Source organism: Ursus arctos, unplaced genomic scaffold (genome assembly GCF_023065955.2).
Source record: "Ursus arctos isolate Adak ecotype North America unplaced genomic scaffold, UrsArc2.0 scaffold_37, whole genome shotgun sequence".
Classification (NCBI taxonomy): domain Eukaryota; kingdom Metazoa; phylum Chordata; class Mammalia; order Carnivora; family Ursidae; genus Ursus; species Ursus arctos.
Window position 1 is genome coordinate 27,914,555 of NW_026623053.1, and position 26,874 is coordinate 27,941,428.

A 26,874-nucleotide genomic window follows, 5' to 3' on the forward strand; every position below is an offset into this window, starting at 1 on the left:
CCTAGTGTCTTGTACAGCCCTGGCTCAGAGGTGATGCTTAATCCATATTTGTTCAGTGCATTGCCAGAATGTGGATAAGTTGTCCCCAGAAGAAAGACTGGTCAGGGTACCAAAACTCATCCAAGGGGATGCTCATAATTAGCAGATGGAGAAAAACACAACAGGATCAATCAACGAGGTTAGGCAAGAGTCATTCACTTGGCATGTGATGGGACACTGTGCTGGGTGTAAGGAAGCACGCTGCTGTGTTAAGCTAGTGATGTGTGTGTTTTGGCTAAGCTTTGTCTCCTGTCTCCTGGTTACATCCAGTCCAATGGTCTAAAGCGAAACTTTTCTCTGATACTTTGATTTGTAGTTTCTGAACAATCCTTACAAGCACTGTCATATTTTCTTAAAGGTACTCAACCTATAGGTTCTTTTTATTTTTTTAAGATTTTATTTATTTATTTGACAGAGAGACAGCCAGCGAGAGAGGGAACACAAGCAGGGGGAGTGGGAGAGGAAGCAGCAGGCTCCTAGCGGAGCAGGGAGCCTGATGCAGGGCTCGATCCCAGGACCCTGGGATAAGGCCCTCAGCTGAAGGCAGACGCTTAACGACTGAGCCACCCAGGCCCCCCTCAACCTATAGGTTCTTGTACCAAAGTACAAATTAATTTTAATTTGGTGAGGAGACATACAAAGGAAAAATGCCTGAATCTAAAAATCCCAGGCTGAGTTCCTGCCTAGACGCTTGCCAAGTTGACACAGTCCCTTTGTCACGTTTTGAAATTCTACACTTTCTAGGAATGTTATTGCCTATGCTCACCATTGGTTTCCTGACTATGCTCAGCTCCCAAAGAGTGAAAGTGAGTACCAAGCACAATATTCCTTCCCTTCTGTGCTCACTAACCACAGAAGTGATATTATCATATAAAATCTAATTAGAGGCAAAACTAACAACAACTATGCTCCAAATATTGATTTCCAATTATTTATAACCTAGCACTTATACTCCACTGCATACGTTTGTGGTCTGATTGCCCCAAATACCCATTCTGCAGCAACACCCACACTGCTTAGATGAGCCTTCCCTTCCCACCTGTTCTTTAGGTGGTCACTATGTTCGTATATTCCGATCTACGTTTCATTTTTTTACTTCCTATTGGCCTTGACTCCTAGGACTCTCTAAACTATTCCTCTTGGCTTTGTGCAATATTATGTTTGATTATTTCTTAATCTAATTTCCCAAGTCACAGCCTCACCAAACTGCTTCTGCTTTCAATTGCCTATCTTACTGCCGACATCCGCTCTTGATCAAGCTCCAAGCTCCTCACAAGGACCCTGACTTATTTAGCTTATCCAAAGTCACCCACTTGAATTTTTTTCTTAATTTTCTTCATTCTTTTAAAAATTTCCTTAGAATTTTACCTTCTCTCGTCTTTCACTAAGGTTTTAAAATTATGAAAGCGAGGCACGATTTGTATGAAAAATTTGGAAGATGCAAAAACAAATGGGAGGGGAGAGAAAAATAGTTTGTAATTCCATCACCCAAAGAAAACGTCTAACATAGATAATTTCTGTTCTTTTTCAATTTTCCCTTAGCATGAAAATGTATTTCCCCACATCAAAAACTCTTAAATGTAATTTGCAATGGTACCATATGTTCCACTGTCAAGATTACAATGTCATTATTTTCTGTTAGAATATTAACTTAAAAAAAAAGACCACTGACATAATACCAAATTGCTTGCAAAGAGTATTAAACCAATGTATGCCCCAAGAGTAGTATGTGAAAGCCTACCTCTCTGCATTTTGTCCAGTATTGAATGTTATTATGGCTAATTTGATAGGCATATTTTTCTTTTTAAAGAGTATCAAAAGCCCTAAGAAACAACACCAAAGAACTCATATAGCTCATAGAGTCAGATCGTAGGAGTCAAAGGAAACTGTGGAAGCCATTTAGTCCAGTTCCCAGGGGTATCAGGTATGGAGCCAGATGTGTGCCGTATACAGGTATTCGAGATTTTCCGTATCTCTATGATCTCTAAATAAACTCAGCCTTAGCGACTTTTTTAAAAGATTGAGAAAAGTTCCATTATGTTAGCTTCTAGAAGACCTGGTACATCAATAATACTGGTGTCAATACACATTTCATCAGCTAGTTGCCCTCTTTTCACTTTACTAGTTTGGAATTCAGTAGCCTAATGTGTCAAGAGTGTGGGTTGTGGGACATCTTTGCCCCAGAAAAGACCAAGTTAAAAGGTGAAAGATTTATACGATCTGAAGAGAAACCAGAGTATCAGAAAAGACCAAGTTAAGCCAGAACCATTCCAGTTTGTTTCCTTTCTCCCTTTGATTTAGCACATGCCAACCACCAAAGTCAGCAAAGAGAGAAAGATCAGTCAGTTGGGATGGCCGAGGTGCCCACTCACTGGGTCTGGGAGGATATAGACGGTGGAGAAGAGAACCCAGCTGATGATGGTTGAGTAAGGCAGACTCTTTGAGATTCTCCCTCTCCCTCCTCGCCCCTTCCTCCGTCTTCCCCTCTCCCCATGCACTCTCTCTTTCTCTAAAAAATAAATAAAATCTTTAAAAAATTAAATCAATCAAATTTAAACTCCTGTTATGTCTACTGCCAAGAAGAAGAAAAGTAGCTGGTGAAATCCTATTCTTCAAAGCAGGTAGACTTGCCAGAGAAGAACCCTTGGGTGATGGAGAGGTAATGCATAATAAAGAAATCCTTTAAACTGTAGATAGGGCATTGTCTGATTTTAAATATTAAGAAACCCTCACAAACCACAGGTATTTTATTTTCCGTAAATAGGCCTTTGTGTTGCTCACCATAGCCTATGCTCTGGGTTTCGTATCTCAGAAAGATAGTTGATCTTTCTCTCTCTCTCACCCTCCTCTATTGAGTGCTAAAGCAGGCCAAATCCTGCTTATCTAGAGTTTATAATCTAATGAAGGAAGACAGTGAATAAGGAAATGAACAAATGGATATTTTGGAAGAGTGAACCGCTCCCATTGAATGGTCACGGGAAGCCCTTCAGAGGAAAAGAGTTCCAAACATGGAGGAGGAATCAGCCTTGGGAAGATCTGGGAGCAAAGTGTTTAATGAGAACAGGGCAAGAATAAAGATCCTGATGGGTAGAAGAGCCAGTGTGTCTCCATTATACAGCTTTGGGATTGGGTGAGAGATCATTTTTGTTACATTAAGGGAGTATCCATCTACTATTTTAGTGAGAGTTTTTAATAAAAAGATACTGTATTTTTATCAAACCCTTTAATAGCATCCAAAGAGATGACTATATATAAATGTTTCTCCCTAGATCTATTATAGTGAGTTACAGTAATAGATTTCCTTTTTAAAAAAAAGATTTATCTACTTGAGAGAGAGAGCGCGCGGGAGTATGCACAAGTGGGGTAAGAGGGGGCAGAGGGAGGGAGAGAAGCAGACTCCCTGCCGAGTTGGGCTCAACTGACTGAGCCACCCAGACACCCCTCATAAAGAGATACATTTTTTAAAGATTTTACTTATTTATTTGACAGTGAGAGAGAGAGAGAGAGCACAAGCAGAGGGAGCAGCAGAGGGAGAGGGAGAAGCAGGCTCCCCGCTTAGCAGGGAGCCTGATGTGGGGCTCGATCCCAGGACCCTGGGATTATGACCTGAGCTGAAGGCAGACCCTTAACTGACTGAGCCACCTAGGCGCCCCCATAGATTTTCTAACATTAAAACAAACCAGCATTCCTAGAAAGAAACCTACTTGGTGTATTGTTATTTTAATGTGATGTTGGATTCTGTTTGCTGACAGTCAGTAGAGGATTTTTGGCATTGATCCTTAGTGCCATTGGTCTGTAGTGGTCTTTTTGGTGCTATTTATCATATTTTGGTGTCGGTGTTATAGTCATTGATATTATTACAAAATAACATTATTGTAAGTTAATTATTAGTTATGTTTAATATAAATGCTTAATTATTATTATCAATTAGCATACAAAGCAATATTGTTAATAGTAATATTACAAAGAATTTACTTTGTAAATTATTAACAATTAATAATTTCCTTTATTTTCTACACAAAGGAGCAGTTTAAATAGCATCATACATGTCTTTGACAATTTGATTTTGTAGTTCTCAACCTTGACTGTATACTGGAATCACCTGGGGAGCTTAAAAACTACCGATACCTCCCAGAGATGTTAATTTAAAAACATTTTTTTGAAGATTTTATTTATTTATTTGAGACAGAGAGAGAGATAGCAAGAGAGAGCACAGCAGGGGGAGAGGGAGAAGCAGGCTCCCTGCTCAGCAGGGATCATGACTGAGCCTGGGATCACGACCTGAGCCGACGGCAGACCCTTAACCAACTGAGCCGCCCAGGCGCCCCAAGAGACCCATTGGTTTACTAGAACCTCCCAGTGAAGCCGTCTGGGTTGTGTGCTTTTTGAGTGGAAGAGCTGTTTGACCACTTTTTGTTTCTTCTCTATAGTTGATCTGCTTAGATTTTCTGTGTCTTCTTGGGAAGTTCAGTTAAATTATACTCCCTTAGATAAGTATTTGTATCATTAAGATTTTTTACACTTCTTTGAAAGATTGAGAAAAGTCAACTTTCTGAATGTTGTAATTTCTTCTGCGTCTGTGACTAGTTTTCCTTATGTTTCATTTATTTTGCATGTTCAAGAGTTTTCTCTTTTCCCCTTGATTTTTTAGATAAGGCTTATTTGCCTTTTTTTATTTTTAAAGCACCAGCTCTTGGGATTTATTTCTATTTTCTCTCTGTTTTTTAGTTAATGTCTACTTTTATCTTTATTGCTTTATTTTGTTTTCCTTAGAGAAGAAAAAAACAAGGATAAATGAACCTAACATATTGAGTTGTCAGAGCTTAAAGTTTTCATTTTTTCTTTCCTTTTTATGTAGACATAACTATTACCTAAGGCTGTGAGACTCCCTGGGACCACAGTTTTAGCTGTACCCCTAAGATCTGATTTGGAGTGTTTCATTGCTGTTACAGTTCAGATATTTTTTGGTCTAAGTGTTGTCTGTTAAGGATGGTTGTTATGGGGCACCGGGCTGGCTTAGTCAGAAGAGCGTGTGACCCTTGATCTTGTTGGGGTCTCGAGTTTGAGCCCTGTGTTGAAGATCAAGATTACTTAAATAAACTTTATTTATTTTTTTTTTAAGATTTTATTTATTCATTTGACAGAGAGAGAGACAGCCAGTGAGAGAGGGAACACAGGCAGGGCGGGTGGGAGAGGAAGAAGCAGGCTCCCAGTGGAGGAGCCTGATGTGGGGCTCGATCCCAGGACTCTGGGATCACGCCCTGAGCTGAAGGCAGATGCTCAGTGACTGAGCCACCCAGGCGCCCCATAAATAAACTTCAGAAAGGATGGTTGATATTATTCTGAATCGTCTATTTCTTTAGCTGATGTTTATTAATTCTCTACTGGCAACAATGATGAGATTATTTTATTTCCTCTTTATCTCCCTTCCCTTTCTTTTACCACATAATTTTAGCCATATTATCTATTACCCATTTCATATTATAATAAAAAAGTTCTGTTATCTTCTTTGGTAACTGTTAATTATGCCTATATTCGCATTAATTAATTTCTCAGTTTAAAGAAAACGTTTGGTCCCAGGTTAAAAAAAAAGAGAGAGAGAGAGAGAGAAATCAGTATTCTTTAACTTCTTACCTTTTCTTCATTCCCCTCTCAACTTTCTTATTCAAATTGTTTTCACTTTGTCAGAGTTCACGGCCTTTGCACTTGCTTCTGTAACTGTAATTCCATTTTTGCTTTAGTTCAAGTGCAACAATTAAACAGATTCAATGCTCACAGGCAGCTCTCTGCTGTGGGTTTTCCATCTGTCTTGGTTGACTGAAATTTGCCCTCTGATAGTTTCCTCAGAAAGAGCTCATGGGAACAATATTCCCTGAGTGTTTGCATGTTCAAAATTGCTGATTGCCTTCAGCAGTGAATGACAGTTTGGAGTATATATTTTCTCTCTGGGAGAGATTGCTATACTCTCTAACAGTGAATGTCATCGTGGAGAAATCTGAGGCTAATCTCATTTTTCACCTTTCTAAATGACTTGATTCCTCCTCCCCCCTACCCTTCCACCTTGGCTGCCCAAAGCATCTTTATTTTAAAGTAATCTTTTATCTTCAAAGTCCAGTCCACTGTCTACAACTATAGCAAGTCAAGATTTTTGTGCGCTAGGGTATGCCCTTTCAATCTGTGGATTCAATTTGCCTTTTGTTCCAGGAAAGTTTTTTGAAGAATATCTTTAAATGTTTGTTCTCTTCCATTATTGATGCTGTTCTCTTCAGGTCCTCTTATTTTTTGCAAGCTGAAATGCCTACTCTTGCTTTTATATTTATGAATTTCTCCCTGGGCACTTTTGTCTGTATTTACATTTCGTTTTGTAGCTTTTTCTCGTTTCTGAGACCTATGTTCCATACTCTTCTTTTTTTTTTTTAAGATTTTATTTTTAAGTAGTCTCTACAGCCAATGTGGGGCTTGAACTCACATCCCCGAGATCAATGTTCCACAACTGAGCCGGCCAGGCGCCCCCGTACTGTCTTTTCACCCTTGCCCTGCGACCAGTTCTGCATACATCTCTACCACCGGTTTCTTTTTTCTTTTACTTTCACTTCTTTCCTCATCAGCTTCTGTTTCATCTCTTTTAGTCATCTCACCCCCACTTCTCTGAGTTGTTGTTTCTTTGTTTTGTGTCTTTTCTGTGGAAACAATGGCTTTGTTACATTTTTTAAACGTTTAAGACACAATGTGTGTTCAACATTTTCATCTGCTCTGAGGTAACATTTTCATGGTGACTCTTCATCTGCCTTTGTTTTTCTGTTTTTCATTTTTGTCTTTGTGCCTTTGTTGGTTCCTTTTTTATTCCTCATCTCTGAATGAGGAGAGTTTTTCCTAGATTAACTGTATTTATAGGACGTCTGTGTTGTGAAGGGGCCACGGACGCCTTCCACATCAGCAAAAACTTTTCTTTTGACCCAGGATTTTGCATGTGAGACATTTTAGCCTTTTCTTCTCCCCAGCCAACGAAGAGAAGCCGCTACAGAGCTTTTTAGTGTAGTCTCTTTTCTCTCCTCATGAACATGTGACTTTCTGTGAATATGGCTTATTTGTGGGATTCTACTCTAGTCCCACCTCCTCTACTACTCAAAATCAAATCTGGTCCAGGGACACTCATGCTCCAGCCTACCCGTCTGTATTAGAGAGCTAGGGCTGCCTGAACAAAGTACTACAGACCAGGTGACTTCAAACAGAAGTATGTTCTCTCACCATTCTGGGAGCCGGAAGTTCAAAGACAAGGTGTTGATAGGGTTGGTTCCTTCTAGAAGCCCTGAAGGAGAATCTGTCCCATGCCTCTATCCTAGCTCCCGGTGGCTGCTGGCAACCCTGGTGTTTCTTGTCTGGTAAATAAACACATCACTTCAATCTCTGTCTCCAGCTTCACATGGCTTTCTCCTCTCTACCTCCCGTGTCCAGATTTCTACCTTCTTATGAAGACGCGAGTCATTTGATCAAGGGCCACCCTGATCCAGTATGGCCTCATTGTACTCGATTCCATCTGCAAACTCTATTTCCAAACAAGGTCACATTCAGAAGTTCCAGGGGTTAAGACTTCAGCACATCTTTTGAGGGGACACAATTGAACTCATAATACTACCTCGTTCTCATTGTACAAACACAACTATTGACGTTTTTCACCTCAGTATGTGCATCTCAGGCGATAGCTAGCCTTGGGTGCCCTCCCTCAGCTCCCCTCAATGCCTTTGCTCAAACTCCACTGCTTTTGGTATTCTTTCTACCTATTTTGTGGTTAAGAGCCTCACCTGTTCTAAATTTTTTATAGAAGATGGGATTTTTATTCCTGTCCCCATTTTCTTTGTTTGTTGTTGTTGTTGTTGGGTGGTTTCTGAAAAGAGGACGGAAATGCCAATTTTATGTGACATCTTCAAACTGGAAATGCCTTGAGTGTCCCTCATTCTTTAGGAGTCAGCAACACATTGAATTGAACAAGAAAGGAATGTACACTATTTTTAGTACTCATTTCATCAAAATAGGCTTTAGTCTCAGTCTAGCATGACAAGTCTACAATGTTGCCTCATAGATAGGAATTAATAATACTTATGTCAAGACTTAAAAATATTTCATAAGGATCAGATCATATTGAGCTGATATGCAATTGTAGTTATTTTTTAGTTTATGTGACAGTGTTACACTTCTTTAATTATATGATAGCTAATTAGAAAGCTAATATTTATTTTTGTCAGTGTGTAAAAAGTCTGTGTTGTATCTTTAGAACCATATAGTATTGAAAGTTTTTTTAAGGTTTAAATTACTTTTACTCCAGTTGAACCTTTCTAAAAATAAACATTTTAAGAGATCTAAAACTCTCCTGTCGACTTAAGGAACTCGTTTCCAGGAATAGCCATTCACTTCTTATATGTAGAGTACTTTGAAGATACTTAGCTCCAAACTATTCCCGGAATCTGCTGATTTATTGAGATTCATTCTTGTAATACTTTCTACCAAGTCTACTAAATACTTGATTCCATTAAATAGTAATAACAGGCCTGACTTTCTGCGTGTCTCCAAGCTTGTCAATTTTGAATGATTGCCACTTCACACTTCGTGCGATTCTTCTGAATGGCAGAGTCAGCAGTTACGTTCTGCTAGGCGACGGAGGCACTCGACATACAGAACTGCTCAGAATTACAGAACACACAGCGGCTCATTTTAACCATTTGTCTGCTCAGGACGAGGAGAGGCATAATGTAGTCACACAAGTGACCTTTACCATTTTGGATAATAACACTCCTGGCCTACCCTTAACCCAATCACATGAGAACCGGGGTAGCACAGTGTTTAAGGATGTAGACTTGGAGCCCCACAGCCAGGGTTCAGAACTTGGCTCTAAAAGCTGTGTAAACTTGGGCAAGTTTCTTAACCTCTCTGTGCCTCAGTTTCTTCACCTGTAAAATGAAGGTTGGTGTTGGATTCCATGGGTTCACGTGAGTAAAGCACTTTGAACTGTGCCTGGCCCACCTTGAGCACTGTATGAGTGCTAGCTCTCGAGACAAGCATTGGCTATTGTCTTCATTCACTCCCTGGACCCGCGGCCGAACCAGGAGAGTAGCGGCCACTGACTAACTACACTGACAATCACCAGCCTGGTGATTAGTAGGTGTTCAGAAACCACTGTTGAAACAAGTCCCTGACGGGAGGAGTTGTGTGTGAAGGAGGGACACCAAGCTTGAGTCCTCGCCTCAGTATCTGCCAGACAGGAAGTTGCATTCAAGAAGTAAAGCCCCTCAAATCTCCAAGAACGGTGTCTGGTACATGAGTGCTCTGGAGCTGGGGGGGGGGGGGGATCTGAAGAGTTAATGACCCTGCTCAGAGCGGGAGTGTTTAAGCCCCTCATTCCAACTACAGAGAGGGAAGGGTACTGCACTGAACACCAAGGAATGAATAGTTTTGAATGGAAAGAAATCAACTCGTGACTGTAAGCATAGAAAAATTGTTAGCCCAGGAAATAAGCAACCAGATAAGATGAAAGAGATTAAGTAATAAGATTAAGTTACTCTATCCGCTCTGTTCTGTGAATATTTTAACTCTCGTGAGTAAAACCTTTCCCTTTTAGTTTCAAGAACTTATGAATTTTTAACAAAGATCCGGACAAGGTGTTTGGCTTCTGCTTCCATCTGTGTGGAGAAGGCTGAGGTATGGCGGTCAGAACTGTCCGTCTCCTCTATATCCCCAACCCCTCCCACAGACCTCACCTCATGGCTCCTCATGAGAGAGTTCAGTTTTCTTGTGGGAGGACAAAGACTTGTGAAGCTACCTTGGTGCAAGTAAGAGGAGGCCTGGGGATCAGATGGAAAATAAGGGCCCTGTTTGATAGGTCCGGTGGTGCTATGAGAAGAACAAAGGTTTCGCAGTTATAGACTGAGCGTCCAGTCCAGGCTCCAGGATTGACAAGCTGGTGATTTCGGGCAAGTTATTTAACCCTTAAAAAAATAGATTTTATTTATTTATTTATTTATTTATTTATCTATTTTTAAGTGAACTGTACACCCAGTGTGGGGCTTGAACTCAGCACCCTGAAGTCAAGGATCACATGCTCTATTGACTGATCCTGTCAGGTGCCCCTCAAGTTACTTAGCCCTTTTGAACCACATTTTCCCTTTCCGTAAAATGGGGTTAATATTATCTTCTGAGGCTATGGTAAGGGTGCAAGATAATCCCTGTAAAATGATGAGTACAAAGTAGGCCCTCAACTAATGGTGGTTTTTCTCACTATTAACTGAAGACAGAGCACCTGACTTGATCCTATATACGCCAGCTTGGTATTTCTTGTCTCCAGCACTGAGGTGAAAACTAGAAATCCTTTTTTTTAAAAAAAGTAGAGATTCTATTCACGATCTCTATGCATTATAGAATAATGGAATATCTACATTTTTAGAAAATTGTCCGTTACAGTAAATGACTATAGCAACATGGCCTCTTGCTCACAATGAAACAAATGAGTTTTGATGTTAGCCGAGTGGTGGTACAAAGTAAGATTTAGACTCTGTGGGCGGAAACTATCTTCTTCAGGATTCCCGGAAACAGCTGCTCTGGTGTGGGTACACAGGAAGTGCTGAAGAATGCTTGTTAAGTATTTTATTAAAGTGCACTTTATACATATTTATGCCCACATACATTTTTATAACTCATTTCTGTACCTTCGAAAACGAATCTTAAAAGAAAAACATGTAGCCAAGCAGAGCTTTTGCACGGATTACTAAGGCTGGGTTTGAGCATTGATTCATCCTTTCTCATCGTCAGGAACTCCTAGTGCTGAACAAAACAAGCAAGACCGGGTAGGAAAAAGACGGGAAGGAAGTGAACAGTGTGAGCTGTGGTCCTATCAGCGCCTGGATTTCAAGTAAGTTTTATCTACCGATATTTTGATTTAACGAACATATTCCTTTTACACTTTTAAACCCTGATTTTTCCCCTCTAATCACGGACATATGATCATGATGCGTCCCTCCCCCCCAGTACATATACCCCCTTTTACAGCTGCATTCTTGGCTAGGCTGAAGGTGAACTAAACATTAAACAGAACTAAGGACTGAATGCAAGTGTCCTTGCTTTCTCTCCTCTTGAGATTTAAGTACTGATGTGCCAGGTCTGAAACACTGTGCTTCTTGTATATACAAGCTGAACTTACAGCCCATCGTTTTGTCCATAATCTTAACTTTTGATGTCGGTTGAGGATTCCAGAAAATATTATCACACAGATTAGGAGTTTTAAAATCAAAGTTATGTGAGCACATCGTATAGACTTAAATCACCTTTCGTGCTGGTTATCTATTGCTGTGTAACAAATTACCCTAAAATTCAATGGCTTCAAACCACGATAAACAGTTATTATATCATTATCTGTGGGCCAAGAATTTGGGACAAGCTCAGTTCTGGTGGTTCTGGGGTCCTTCAGGGCCTCTCGCGAGGTTGTAGTCAAGGTGGTGGCCATGGCCGCAGACGTCTGGAGGCTTGTCTGGGCCTAGAGGATCTGCTTCCAAAGTGGCTCATTCTCATGGTTGGCGAGTTGGTGCTGGATGTCGGCAGGAAGGCTCAGTTCCTCCCCACGTGCACTTCTCCACAGGGCTGCTTGCGTATCTTCACGCATGACAAGTGGCCTCCTGCAGGTCAACTGAGCAGGGTGGAAGCTGCGATGTCTTTTATGATCTAGCCTCAGAAGTCACATTTCACACAATGGTCTATTGATTACACAAGTCAGACCTATTCACTGGAAGAGGACAACACCAGACAAGCGTTTTCAGAGTCACCTTGGAGGCTGGCTCCTGGAGTTCTGCAAAGTTTCATACACACACACACACACACAAACACACACACACACACAAATCTCTCACTCCTGTGAAGGAGAGGTGGGGTCGAGGGAGGGGGTATGGGGGGGGGGGGAGATTGCCTTCTCTCCTGAGATAATAATTTCCTTAAAAATATTTTTTATTTATTTTAGAGAGATAGAATACAAGGAAGCAGGGGGAGGGGCAGAGGAGGAAGGAGAGAAACCCAAGCCGATTCCACGCTGAGCTTGGAGCCCAATTCGGGGCTCCATCCCATGACCCTCAGATTATGACCTGAGCTGAAACCAAGAGTCGGGTGCTGAACCAACAGAGCCACCCAGGCACCCCTGAGATAATAATTTTTAATTTTTAGCTGATTTTTTTCTATGTGGGGTTTTTTTTCTTAAGATTTTATTTATTTGTCAGAGAGAGAGATACAGAGAGAGAGCACAAGCAGGGGGAGCAGCAAAGGCAGAAGGAGAAACAGGCTCTCCATTGAGCAAGGAGCCTAATGTGGGACTTGATCCCAGGACTCTGGGATCATGACCTGAGCCGAAGGCAGACACTTAACCAGCTGCGCCACCCAGGCATCCCTGGTATGCTTACTTTTGATGAGGATTTTCTCTCCACTTTTTTCACCACCTGCCCCACTCCGTGTACCTATTTCTAAGATGCTCTCCCTACTTTTCTCATTTACATTCTAGTCTACTTGGGTAAAAGTACGGGGTGCTGATGAAGGGACTGAGGTGCCCTTCTCTGAGTAAAACATTTAAATTTCAGGGAATGATTTCTGTGGAATGATATTTAAAACAAAACATTTGCAACTTGTACTAGTGCTTAAAATAAGGATGTACAACTCGTTCATCGCAGAAAGAAACAGAATTCATTATCTATGTAATAAAGACATGTGGGTACCAAGCACTCATGTGACACATTTGAAGTTAGATTATTAGATGTGATTCCTGGCCTCAACGCCACCGTGGACGGAAGAGCCAAGAGGACTTCAGATATTCGTAAAGACGCTTGGACGATTGCATATTCATTAGAAGAATACCTACTTAGTCCCCATGCACGCTTTTCAGTGATTAATGCGGCTCAGGCAGTATGAAGGCGGCCCCCGGGACCACCCGGGACCCGGCTGCAGGGTGAAGGGAGTCCAGGCTGGGTGGGTGAGAGCAGCAACGCCGTGAGTTAACCCAGGGCAGACTCTGAGCTGCTATTTCTGAGTTACTTGTGCAGAGGAACCGCAAAGGGAGCCTCCCTGGGGGCATTTCCAAGAAGGCAAATGCCTGGTCCCTAGGGTGTGGGTGGGGCTAAGGGGTGGTAAGAAAGGCCTCTGAACACAGTCGGTGCAGCTGCTTCGGTCTACCAGCTGTGTGACCTTGAGCGGATGATTTAACCTCTTGAAGTCTTAATACCACTTCTTTAAAATGGGAGATAAAAGTACCTGGCATGTACGGTTATTGTAAGAATAAATGAAAAACGCGTATAAAGTACTTAGCACTCTGCCTGGCATATAATAAGCTTTCAAATATTAGCATTTATTTAAAAACACCTTGGAGCCTCACTTTATTTTCCCCTGGGAGCCCATTTTTAATAGGCAGGACATTTTAAAATAAGGATCCTCTTTTTTTTTTTTTTAAAATAATTAAAACTTCTTGGCTAAAGAGCAGTGTTACAGCATGGATAGGTCTTATGGAAGAGCACATAGGATGTGATTATTGGATAGAAGGTATCCACATATGCATACATTGAAGACCCGGTCTTTGGAAGGTATGCGTTAATATAGGAAGGGTCCCTTTAAGAGTTAGGTTTCGACTTGAGTTTAAAGGGCTGGAGGGGAGAATACGGAAACTTTTTGATAAAGACCACAAGAAGAAGGAAGATAATCATCTAAAAGAGTTAGGCAGAAGCTGGGAAGGGGATGAGGTTAGGTGTTCCTCAGCAGGGAAGCTCTCAGGGAAAGAACCACGTCCTCTACAGCGTAAGCGAAAGGAGGAGTTGATGAGATTACGGAAGTGAAATCCAGGCTAATCTTGCTTGGCTCCAGGCAGGGCTGGATCCAGGGCTCCAATGGTGTGGAACCGGAGGGCCCCTACCTCCACCTGGTAGACAGATTCTCCAAGTGGTGAGCAAGACTCGCTCCTTGAGCGCAGTGACTCAGGAGAAAGCCTTTTCTGAGAACCCAGATTTCAGAGGTCTCTGGCTTGACATGGGTCACGGGTCCAACTCTCTCTCAGTGGCTGTGGTCCTAGAGTGATTGGGGTACACTGGGGAGGGTCGGCTGACTGAACCACATGCATGGGTTCACCACCACCAAGAGGAGTTTTGGTCCCAGCAGACGGGGCAAAGGATGCTGGGTAGGCAAGAGGAACACAGCCAGCCACAGCAGGTGGTGCCGGGCCTGACCTCCCACACCATCTGCCATCACCTCATGGGCCTATACACCTTCTGTTTCGGCTTGACACCAGCCCCCTGAGCCAACAGGACCCCTGAGGTGATGGTGGAGTCCTGTGATCGCATGAGTTCCTGGAGACCCCATCTCACGGCAGATAGCTGGCAAGAGGACCGAATGTAGACGGTTCCTTTGTGCCAAGGGATCTGGAGCTATGACAGGCCTCACTGCGTACAGGGTCAGCAGAGTGAAGCGTGACGGTATTCCCAGCCGGCACTGAATGAATGCCGCCACTTGGGGATCTGGCTGCAGGTCGGGGGGAGCCCGACGCCGGGTGGTCCCAGTGGACGCGCTGACCCGCCGGCGCCAAGTTACCCGGGCAGCTCTCCTTGCCGCGTCCTTCCCGTGGGCCGTGCGCGGGCTGCGGTTCCACAGAACGTTGCTCTTTCTCCCCAGAGAGCAATCTCGCGCACCCTTTCCGAGAACTGCTTATTTGCAGTAGGAACCAGCGCCCGTCCCGCGCCGCTCTGCCCGCGCCGCTCTGCCCGCCTCGAGGACTCTGGGCGAGGACGCACGGGGCTAGGGCGTGCGCCGGAGGCAAGAACGAGCAGAGCTTGCTGGAGCGCTTCAGAAAGCCCTTTCTGCTTCAGATAAGTGGCTAATTAAATTTGGGGTTGGCTGTTGGAAAAGTGCCAGTTATGGAAACGAGCATCTGTTGGTCACACTTTGCTGCAGACGTTTGGCTCCTCGCTAGGGCGCTTTGCAGAGAGAGCGGGGAGCCACTGCTGGCGCGGCGAGAGGGAAACATGGTGGGAGGAGTGATTCATCATATTTACTTTCAGGCGTTCGTCTTGTAACAAGATTAATTCAGTAGGACTCAACTTCCAGAGAAAAATGGACCGTTTATTGTTTCAGATTCAGGCTTAGGCACAGCAGGTGGATTTTCCAAATTGCCTCATCTGACATTTCCTAGAAGTATACGCTCACATTATTCCATTTTTTGGCAACTGTAAAGTTCTATTTGAACATTCTACGAGTCGGTTGGCAGGGCTGGGAATTTCGAGCACTTAACTATCACTCGAGCTTGAGCTTGGTTTTGTCAAGTGATTTTTAACCGTGAGACGGTCCTTTTTTAGATCTGGAAATCATCGCAGAAAATGTAAGTCATTCGCCAAAGGCCACTGAATAATATACAGATTAGAGCTGGGAACTGATGAATATTGATCGGAATCCGGTTCTCTTACATCTCGGAGTCACTTGCAGCAAGTGACTGTAACTCGTGATGCGTAGAACTCTGTTTAGCACATGGAGTCAGTGCAGATTTTTGAGATGCGTCTTCTCCTGGCTTTTCCCCCTGGGACTTTGAGGGCTAGCTTATTGTGATGTCTGCTCTTACCCAAAGTGAGAATGGAAAGCTGTAAATCATACACTCTTCTTCTAGAAGCAAACTTTCCTGCTGTGTTGGGCAGACCCAACAGGCAGATCCACTTTGCCAGCAGTAATACTGCAGTCCAGGTAATGATGTCTTTTGATCTCTTCAATTGCAAATGGTAGGTCTAAGCCAATTAAATCCAAGCAAGTATGATCAGCTAATGACTTCTTAATTGTTAGACATGTCTGATCTTCACCTGTAGTCTCTAAGACATCACTTCAAGTCACTATTTTAATATATTCTGCTGCTCCTTTGGGGTTGCTCTACTCAATAACCCTTTAGGTTATTCTTCATTGTGTTTGCTTGTTTGTTTTATGGCTGTCACAGATCCCCCCCCCCCATATTGCTTGGCATGTGTGTGGTTATTTATGATAACTGTAGTCTTTTCTTGCTTATAGAATTCTGGTATTTGACAATAACTCTTAGCTTGATAAGATGCAGGCGTTTGCTGGGGGTGGGGTTGGCGGTGTAAATTTGAGTTGATGAGTTTGGATTCAGACATGTTTATTTAGGTGCTTTTGGTATGCCTGGCCAGATATAACCATTATGCACTTAGAAATGGTTTGGAATTCAGAAGAGAGTTCAGGGCTAAAGATAGATCTTTGGAATAATCGACTTATAAGTAACATGTGAAACCGTGAGAATAGAAGTAAACATCCAAAAGGAAAAAAAGGCCAGTGTTAGGGGTACTCAGCTGAGGTGTGAATGATGAAGAGAGAGAGGCCAGTGCCTTCGAGGAGACTGGCAGCGAGAAGATGAGGAGGGAACGGATGGTTCTTCAGGATGAAGAGTGTTGATCATTTTCTTAGGGAGAAGAGGAATAGGGGGAAATAGCGGCAGAGGAGAAACTGAGGAGTGAAGAGAATGGGGCTTGTTGAAAGCTTGAGGTTTCAGGATGGTGGCGACAGTATCAGGAAGACCACAGCGGGCCTTGGAGGGGGGCCCGCGTTTCTGCAGCCGGAAGGCTGGAGGTGAGTGAGACTATAAGTTCGGAAGCAGAAAGTAGAGAAATAGAGAGTGATCAGTGTTGGTGCCCTTCCCCTTCTCCATGACGCAGGAGGGGCATCTGGTGAGCACAAAAGGAGCACTGGTGGAGTCTGGAGCATCTTTATAAATTAAAATATGCTATGCACCTAGATTTCTCCAAACTCCTAGATTACATTTCCACCTTGAAACCTGAGTCATTTTCACTTCTTTCTGAGAGCTAAAACATCATGATCAAGGGTCAATAACTTAGACCAGAACCATAGAAGTATGAGGGTCTCCATCGTGGCTTGTAAAACTCATCCTGGGAATTTCTGACCAGCACAAAGCTTGCCTTCAGATGCAGCCTTGTGTGATATGGCAAATCTCTGCAGCGCCATGCAGATCTGAGCTGTAACGATGGATGGCTGAGTAATTTATGCCTTCGCTCACCCGATAAATTGACTCACTCTTTGAGAATGTTAGATCTTCTTTGGAGATAGAGTAAAAACTCCTTGGGGTAGGGAGGTCCTCTGAGAAATGCTAGTGTTCTGAAGTAATAATAGGCTGGAAGGCCTTTAATTATGGGTGAGTGTGACAGCTAAGAAACAGAAAGAAATAAATGTGAGTCATACAAAAGCCTCATTCTGTGACCTTCAGCCCTTGTCAATCATATTTAGGAAAATGAGAAGAACTTCGATATTTTATATTTTGTATAATACTTATAAATGCTATATACATAAGCTTCGCCTCTGATGAAAAATGAGACAATTGTGTCATTTCACTTTCTTCCTCTGTTTTAACATTCTTGCTGCTGCGAGAGGCAGAAGTTTCTTTCTTTTTTTTTTCCCCAAGATTTTATTTATTTATTTGACAGAGATAGAGACAGCCAGTGAGAGAGGGAACACAAGCAGGGGGAGTGGGAGAGGAAGAAGCAGGCTCCCAGCGGAGGAGCCTGACGTGGGGCTCGATCCCAGAACACCGGGATCACGCCCTGAGCGGAAGGCAGACACCTAACGACTGTGCCACCCAGGTATCCCACGGCAGACGTTTCTTTAGCAGGGTGATCAGCCATGAGGGAAGGGACTGGGAGGAGACATAGTCTCCTGTGGCTTATGGGAGCCCTTAGAATTTTAAAATTTGCTCGTTTCTCTTTGGGACTTCTTCCTTTTGCCTCAGGTTTCCCATTTTGGAGCCTAACCTGGAGTCGGCCCAGAGCAGGCTCTCCCCACACATCCACAGAACTCAGCAGAAGCATGCCTGTTCTTGTCCAGGCTTACACACAGCACCTCAGGGATGGGTACAAAGTAGCTTTCCAAAACCTCAGGTATAGCCGCCAGAACCTGTTTCTTCTTGGCCAGTGGCCAACGTTGAGGCCACTGGTGCTGCAGCTCCCAAGGTCCTGCTTACTGGCACAGTCACTTACACACTGGTTGGGGACAGGACAGAGAGGCACAGCCTAGGGGGGACTTTGCTTTTCCTTTGGCCAAGCTAACAGCACAAGACCCTTGAATACGGAGTGAACAAAGTGACAAAGTTAAGGAAAATTAAAACAAGAAGCGTTGAAAAGATTTTGACTTTCATTAAAATTTCCAAACGTTTTCTTTTTTATTTTTTGAAAGACTATTTATTTATTAGAGAGAGAGAGAGAGAGTGCAAGAGCATGAGCGGGAGAAGGGGAGGGGCAGAGGGAGAGAGAGAATCTCTCCAGCATGGAGCCTAACTCAGATCTATCTCATGACCCTGAGAGCGTGGCCTGAGCCAAAACCAAGAGTCGGATGCTTAGCCAACAGAGCCACCTAGGCGCCCCCAAACTCTTCCTTTTTTTGTTAATAAGCACTTATTGCATATTGATCATTTATGGCTTATAAATACTTTCTAAGACTTTGTAACACTCATTGTGGCATAGCTGTAGGTTTGAATGTCCCCGTAGACCTCATCGAGTTTTTCCCTTTTCAGAACATTTGTCTCCTCTGTCCTAGATCCTGATGAACCTCTAGGAAAAAAAGAAGCTGCTTCTGTCAGACACAGATCCTGAGGTTGTGTCAGATGTAAGAGAGGACTCGTTTCCTGGTTCCACCTAGAACACCGGCTCTGTCTGCACACAGTGTCCCTTGCCCAAGGCTGGAGAAGCAGCGAGGAGCCTTCACAGATATGGGAGTGATATATCCCTGGCCATTGTCAGATCCCTTGGACATCCTCCTCCTGTGCACATGAGTGGATCTGGGGATAGTCTGTGAGCATCTTTCTTCCTGTTTTTATAAAGTGTTCTCTGTTTTCTACTGAATCTTCAAACACAGCTTGGGTCTTATCATTGGCTGTATCAAGGATAGTGTTTTCCTGCTTCTGAAGAGCTTAAAAAACAGGGGTGCCTGGGTGGTTCACTCGGTTAAGTGTCTGCCTTCGGCTCAGGTCATGGTCCCAGAGTCCTGGAATCGAGTCCCAATTCAGGCTCCTTGCTCAGCCGGAAGCCTGCTTCTCCCTCTTCCACTCCCCCTGCTTGTGTTCCTCTCTTGCTGTGTCTCTGTCAAATAAATAAATTCTTAAAACAACAACAACAACAACAACAAACCCCGACCATATTTCTGTTTTTCTGAGAATTTAGTTCTTCTATATGTAAGGAGATAAAAACACTTTCTAAAGTCTATAGTACTTTAGTTTATCTTCCGTCTCAGCTTCACCAGGAAGCCAACATGACCAATGTGCTTCAGGGTGGAGGTAAGAGGTGAGAGGTAAAGTAAAAAGATTGTTCTAAACTTAGGTGTCTACCAAGCATTTCAGTCCCTGAGCCTGGGGGACTGCCTCAGTAATCCAAAATCAACAGAAGAAGAAATCCAGGGCCAATGAACAGGGCAAAGTGCATGGCAGGAATCAGGGTCATGAGTTACAAATTGATCTGGGAGTGAAATTATGAGCCTACGTAAAGCTTTCACAGGGCCTGATTCCAGGAAATAAAGGGACTACATTTCTAAGGTAGTTGACTTCAGGCTGAAGCTTTCAGAACTCTGACACCCTTTCGTTTTCCCTAAGTGGTTGGGAACGTGGTGGGCTCTCACCCACATTATTTTCTGCTCTGGAGGGAGTTCCCCATTGCATGTAGTGTGGGGGAGGGGCAGGGGTCTACACTGCATCAAGGGTGATCCCTCTCTCCCTACCGCAAACACCTAGGGTATGGTGCAGGACCTAGGCTCAGACAGTCTCCTCTCTGGGATTTTGAATATCAAGGCAGTGAAGAAAAGATTCAAGGCTAGTCCGGAAGCCACTTGTGACAGTGTCATGCTGTGGACAGCAGTGGGCATGCACACTGTCCTGTGGCACGACCTTGGCTGTGGTCCTTACTGCTCATTATCTCTTGACCTCCAGCCCATTTCCTGAACCTGTTCTCCAGCCCTCCCATCCATCCTGTGAACTATTCAACATCCTTCCCCTACATTCCAGCTTAGATAAAGTTAGGCAGGGCTTACTTCTGTTGCCTGCAACCAAGTGTTAGATTGGGCCATCTTATGTTCCTGTCTTCAAAGAGATGCTCCCTCTGTTCCTATTTGGTCTCTGTCTAGAATGGTCTGGAAGTAAGCCTGCTATACCCCTTCACATAAGAGCAGCTGTATGTAGAGATTTTAAGACCTAGAGTCAAGGGTTTGGGGTATGTTCCCAGAGTGGACACAGCTAACTTAACGTAGAGAAAGATCTTCTCAAGTATGGGCTCTAAATACTCAGTGCTTGCAGGTGTGAATCCCAGGCCACAGATCTCAGAGGCAAGAGATGCTGAGTTTTTTCATGAATTTCACTGAATTTCAACTTCTCATTTTCCTAAGCAATGAGCAGCAAACGTATCCCCAGACAGAGCTGACTTTCTCTAGAGCCGTTTCACCCCAAGAGTCGTTTGGAAGCCCAGGGTCTCAGAGAGACCAGATATGGGGGGAGGCCCTCTGGTCATCAGTCACTGAACTGTATGGGTGACTGCTGACACACACATTTTCCTGGCCGGTGCAGTCCCTTCGATCGTGCTGGTTATGTTTCCTCCCCTGAGGCACTTGAAGCACGGAGACCTTTGGCAAGACTGTTGCCTAGGGTTCTGTCTCCTCAGGGGTGCCGCAAAGCTAAGCCATTGAAGATCTGGTCGCGTCCTTGGGCCCTGGTATGGCGATGGCTCTGGTCCTGGATGCTTGAGGAATGCATAGACCTCTGTCCCTCTCTCTCGTCTCCCAGATGGCTTAGTCTGATGAACATTCCACCTTCTTCATGTTTCCCTTACAGCCCCCCCCCAACCCCAATGTATTAATCAACAGCTTAAGCTTTTGAAAACAACGGCCAGAAGGGAAGCATCTCACAGGCACTGGGCTTTCTGCTCTGCCATAACCTCCTTTGAGACAAGGAAGTACAGAAACTGCTCTTCACTCAGACAGGAGAAGGGAGAGGGGTCACTACAAGGTGTAGGAGGGAAATAAAAAACTCATAGGTTAAAAAAGTCTTGTCAATAACATTTAAAATTAATAAGGGGGAAAATAAAATAGAAGTGCTAGGATGCTATCGGCGGCCAAATAGAAGGGTTAATTGGATTTGTATTTGGTGTCACTATCTTCTGTGATTTCTTAACATTTCATAAGAGATGCAATCGCATTGTGAGCTATTCTGGTATGAATAATGTCACTCCCTCCTTTCCCATTCCAACTTTTTAGCATCAGGAATGAGGAGTGTTTCTTGTCTATGTTCTGTAAACCAAGTCAGCAATTCTAGCTCTAATTAATATGGGACTTCCACTCCAGCTGGAAGCAAATATTTGTGTTACAAGTGAAATAGTGTGTAATCCATTAATCAAGTTTCTTATTGAGTCCCATGTTCCTGCTTCTTTGAGTAGAACCCACTTACTATAGGCTTTCTAATCTGGGCAGTAAGGTGGCTTCGGTGAAGTGTCTCCGCTGGTATTAGAGCCTAGTATTTCACTGATACATTTAAAATAAGCATATGCTAAACATTAATAACGGATATATCATATCCAATAATTCTACTACTGGATATTTACCCAAAGAAAATGAAAACACTAATTTGAAAAGATATGTGTGCCCTTATGTTTACCGCAGCATTATTTACAAGAGCCAAGATACGGAAGCAACCCAAGTGTCCGGCCATAGATGAACGGATAAGGAAAATGAAGATACGATGAAATAGGACACAGCCATAAAAGGGATGAGATCTTGCCATTTGCGACAACATGGACAGACCTAGAGGGTATTATGCTAAGTGAAATAAGTCAGATTGAGACAGACAAATATCATATGTGAGATCTAAAAAAAACCCCAAAACAAAATGGATAAGTGAACAGAAAGCAGAATCAGACCTACATATACAGAGAACAAACTGATGGCTGCTGGAGGGAGGCGGGTGGGAGGATGGGCAAAACGGGTAAAACGGAGAGGGAGATACAGGCTTCCAGTGATGGAATGAATACGTCATAGAAACAGAGCACAGCATGGGGAATATAGTCAACGGTACTGTGATAGCGTTGTAGGGTGACGAACCATGGCTACGCTCGTGGTGAAATAATGTAACGTATAGACAAGTTGAATCACCATGCTGTACATCTGAAAATAATGTAACATTGTATATTAGCTATACTCAAAAATCATAAAAAATAGGGGCGCCTGGGTGGCGCAGTCGTTAAGCATCTGCCTTCGGCTCAGGGCGTGATCTGGGCGTTCTGGGATTGAGCCCCACATCAGGCTCTTCTGCTATGAGCCTGCTTCTTCCTCTCCCACTCCCCCTGCTGTGTTCCCTCTCTCGCTGGCTGTCTCTCTGTCAAGTAAATAAATAAAATCTTGAAAAAAAAATCATAATAAAATAAGCATATGTTAATTAAAAATTCATTGTAGATGCTGACTCCAAGAAGCAAAGAATCCACATTTGGGGGAATTTGCAGGTTTTGTTCACTCCACACAGATGAAGGCTGGATTCTGGTAAAATTGGCAAGTCACTGGAAGAGGGAAGGTCAGATCTTCATAAACCCATAACTGCTTTCTGATGATCATTTACCCAATAACAGTATGTATCAAGTGCCTGTTAGGGGACCCGAGCTGCTATAAAGCAGGGTGTACAGTGGTGAACAAGCCGCGGAGTCCTAGCTCCCCATGGAGCACGCGTTCCTAAGAGGGCTGTAACGGACGTGAGTGAGGAGTCATCTCAGCTGGAGCTGATCTGCCCTCTCTGATCTTCTAGAACTTACACCGCCTACATGATGAAGATACAGCAATTACGAAGGCTTACCTTGAAAATTTGCTACAGGCAGGGGGTTGTTCTAACTCATTTATTCTTCACAGCACCCCTGTGAGGGGGCACTGTTTCCTCTACCCTTTCTACAAAAGAGGGAACTAAGACACAGAGAGGTCAAGAAACTCACCTGGGGTTTCAAAGCTAGTAAGTGATGACTTTGCTTCCTTGAAAGCCAGGAAAGTAAAATTTTTAACAAATTCTGTTTGGGGCAAAAATAAAATACTTAAACTTAAAATAATGTGAATTTTAATATGTCTATTTTTCAATTTTCAGTATTTTTCAACTACATTAATGTCCTGGGACAAAATTAACCGTTAAAAAATACACCGACATATGCAGATGGAGATGCACATTTTTTCTTTTGCCTTGGGCTCCAGTGTGACTTGGCATAGCATTTTTGGAGCCTGGCTGTATTTAAACTTCTGCTATTTTGTGCATCATGAATTTTTAAAATATTGCATTAAAATATTATTTATCTTGATTACAGAGTTTTTTTTGGCATCCTCTTAAATTCTGTGCCCCAGGTGAGTGCCTCACTATAAACCTGGCTTGAGTGGCGGAGCTGGGATTCAAACCAAGGCAATCTGGCTCCAGGTCTGTATTCTTGGCCATTACATTGCTCATGTCCTAGAATTGTTGAGGTGTTTTTTGTTTTTTTGTCGTTTTTTTTTTTGTTTGTTTGTTTGTTTTAAGAGAAGGAGGGTGGAGGAGCAGAGGGAGAAGAAGAGAGAGAATCTTAAGCAGGCTTCACGTCCAGCATGGAGGCTGATGTGGGGGTCGATCCCATGACCCTGAGATCATGACCTGAGCCGAAATTAAGAGTCAGATGCTTAACTGACTGAGCCACCCAGGTGCCCCTGGAATTGTTGATACTTATATCTACATCTATATATCATTGTTTTTTCCAATTAAACTAAAAAATGCCTTGAGGTTATAGGCCATTTATTATGCTGCCTTCTTGTATCCCCGAAGCATCCAGCATGATATCTGTTTGGCACATAATGGTTGGCTAAAAGGGAATCAAGAGAGACTTTTCTAGTGTGCTGAAATTTACCATCATCACCAGCTACTTCGACCACAATTTGCAGTTTTGCTTTAATTTCCCTCTTATATGTTGCATTTTAATTTTATGAAAATAATTCTGAATAACCTATCTCACATAAAGATAATGGATGAATACCTATAAATAAAAACGTTATGAAAATAAAATGCTTTCTTCAAGCCAGTGTTCTCTTTCTGGTGAAACTCTCCACATTTTTTTTGGAAACCTATGGCTTCTGGGGAGAAATCCTAGAAGTTTTAGTTTTGTAAGTGAACAGATCAGCGTGATAAAAAGCAGGTGGAATGTTCATTGACACAACGATCAGCTCTCTGGTTAGAGTCTGGAGCTTCGGAAGTACCACAGTTATGTGATTTATGTTTCCCCACGAGCTGGGAGCTTGCTCATCACCTCCCACACCCGGCTAGGAAATCCGCACCTGTGGGTGCACCCATCTCAGTTTAGTAGTGTCACGCCTGGTTGGTTGTATTTTCCCCAGCACTACTTCTGGGGATGACAGGAGGGGGGAGTATTTTCTCTCCTGCCCCTGAACTACTAGAGATGGGGCTCTTTTAGGAGATAGGATCAACGGTGAAGGCAGCGACTGCTGCACTGTATACCATCAGATACAAGAGAGCTCGCCTGGGGGTGGGAGTCGTGAAGACAAGATAAAGGAAATGAGTAGCACTGGGGAACATTTACAGCAGGTGACTTCTGGGGGGCTCCTCCTGCAGAGCAATGTCATCGTCAAAGGCTCCTAGGGCGCCTGGCTGGCTCTGTTGGTTAAGCGTCTGATTCTTAATTTTGGCTCAGGTCATGATCTCGGGGAGGTGAGACTGAGCCCCAGCCTCGGGCTTTGCTTTGGGCATGGAGCCTGCTTAAGATTCTCTCTCTCTCCTTCTCCTTCTCCTTCTGCTTCTCCCCACACTCTTAAAAAAAATAAAAAAAAATAAAAGAGGTTTCTGTGTCAAAGGTTACCTACCCTTTTCTTGCTGATCCAGTCCTGGGCTGGGCTGAAAAATATACAAATCACTTTGATTTGTTTGTCTGCATGTTAAAATCCTCTGAGCAGGTTTTAGCTCCGCTTGAGTTTTATTTTTGAATATTCTATACTTACTAGTTTATTTACTCATTTTACAAAGGAGAATAAAGCCAGGCAAACTGTCACTTGCTTGAAATTTGGGAATCATATGGACGCTCCCTTATGCTCCTGGGTTTTGCAGGGAATAAAATACTGCACTCAGTCCAACTCCAAAATCATATTATTGTAGGATGCAGTATGAAGCACGCAGCTACTAAAATTTGTGTAAGGTTTGTCTCACTATGAAGAGATGGGGTGTAAGGGACACTGGTTAGAACTGTCAGTTTGCTCAAAAGACAGCTTTGTTGAACATCACCCCATCAGATTCGTACCCTGAAAACACTGCTCCGACCCTGGTTCAAACACAACCTCATGTATTTGAGGGGATGAAGAAACACTCCTGGAGAGCATATTATTTCCTTGGTGCCGTTGTTAGCTACTCTGGGGACGCATCTGTATTCGTCACCCGGACCACTGTAGATAGTCATGGGGTGGCAAAAAGCCTCAGCTTAACCAAGACTCAACTCCACTGTAACTTCTGTTTTCAGAAGCTGAGGAGAGAAAATGGTCAGTTAGGTCCATCCGAGTGAGAGTAAGCTGGTGCGAGACAGTCTCCAAATGTATGAAGGAGAGTAACAAAGCTTAAGGAGGAAAAAACTCGCAATGGGTGAACAGGGCCAGGGCCCAGTGCCTAAGTCCTGGTACTGCCTGTCACCTCTCTGAGTTGTCAGGGAAGGCAGGAAGGGTTGGAAAATAAGGCAGCGAGAACTCCATGTGCGGTAAGCCACACGCAGACAAGGACAGGGCCGAAGTTAATAAGCGTCTACTCCTGTATCGAGGCTGGTTCTGTGTGCAGGGGCAGAGTGCTTGACCTTTAAAGACAATAGGGCTTCACGTTGACAGCTAATCTTAGATTGAGATGTCAAAAGATGAAGTAACAAGCGGGGAGGTCAGGAAGGATATGATTCAGGGCCCATGAATCGAGAGCCGGTCCTGGAGCCAGGTGCTGGCCTCGGGCTGGAGGCAGACTTGAGTAGACACACTGCTACCCTTACGGAGCCGTGATCTCTGCAGGACCGCGTGTGTCGTACCCCAGCCTACCACAGGTTTCCAAGACTGAATGGTGGGAGATAAGTGGCAAGGACACTTTCAGAACCATGTGCCAACACGCACGGAAAGGATAACAAGGAAGGTCTGCAGTCATAGGGCGCCCTTCGCTTCCCGCACTTCGGTGGGATTGCCCACGCTTCCAAACATTGTATGTTAAACATCTCCCATGCCGTGTTTCTGCAATACCTGTCTTGACTTTTCTCCTGCTTTCTGCTCTACCACACATTTGCCTCCCCAGAGAGCTAATTATAAGCCTCTATTTTAGTGCCTCCTTACCACGAAAGCTTGTGTCAAAAGCAGCACATACCTATATAGAAATTTCCAAGGGAGTCATTCCAGAACAGTGATGAAGCCATGCTCCTGGATATGTTCGCCATCCAAGTGGTGGTTTGGGGAAGTTGAAATAGGTTTGGTCAGGTCAGTGCTGGCCAAGTGGACGCCTAGTAAGTGTTTATTGAGAAGAACCATCATGATAACGATGCGACGACCCTGCTGCAAGCCTATCTGGGACGTTTTCTATTTATATGAAGGGGGAGAGGAAGCTCTGCGTTCACCAAGAGCAGAGCTTGGGCCACAGCAGCCTTGTGGGTAAGTTTACCCCTTTGCAGACCCGCAAGGGTTTTCACCAGCCCGTCTCTACCGTAAGAAATCATGTTTCTGATATAACCGTGGCTAGAATGTTTGAATGTTGGGTGTTACAATTTAGATTTTTAACCATAGCCG

At 43.6% G+C, this 26,874-nt stretch overlaps 1 long non-coding RNA gene across 1 annotated transcript; it reads left to right on the forward strand.

Moving 5' to 3' along the window:
• The first annotated feature begins 10,646 nt into the window (after positions 1-10,646).
• On the forward strand, positions 10,647-23,125 carry LOC130542559 (uncharacterized). Its single transcript, XR_008957212.1, has 3 exons — positions 10,647-10,939; positions 18,637-18,890; positions 21,736-23,125. It is a non-coding gene; the product is annotated as an uncharacterized LOC130542559 (long non-coding RNA).
• The last annotated feature ends 3,749 nt before the right edge of the window (positions 23,126-26,874 follow it).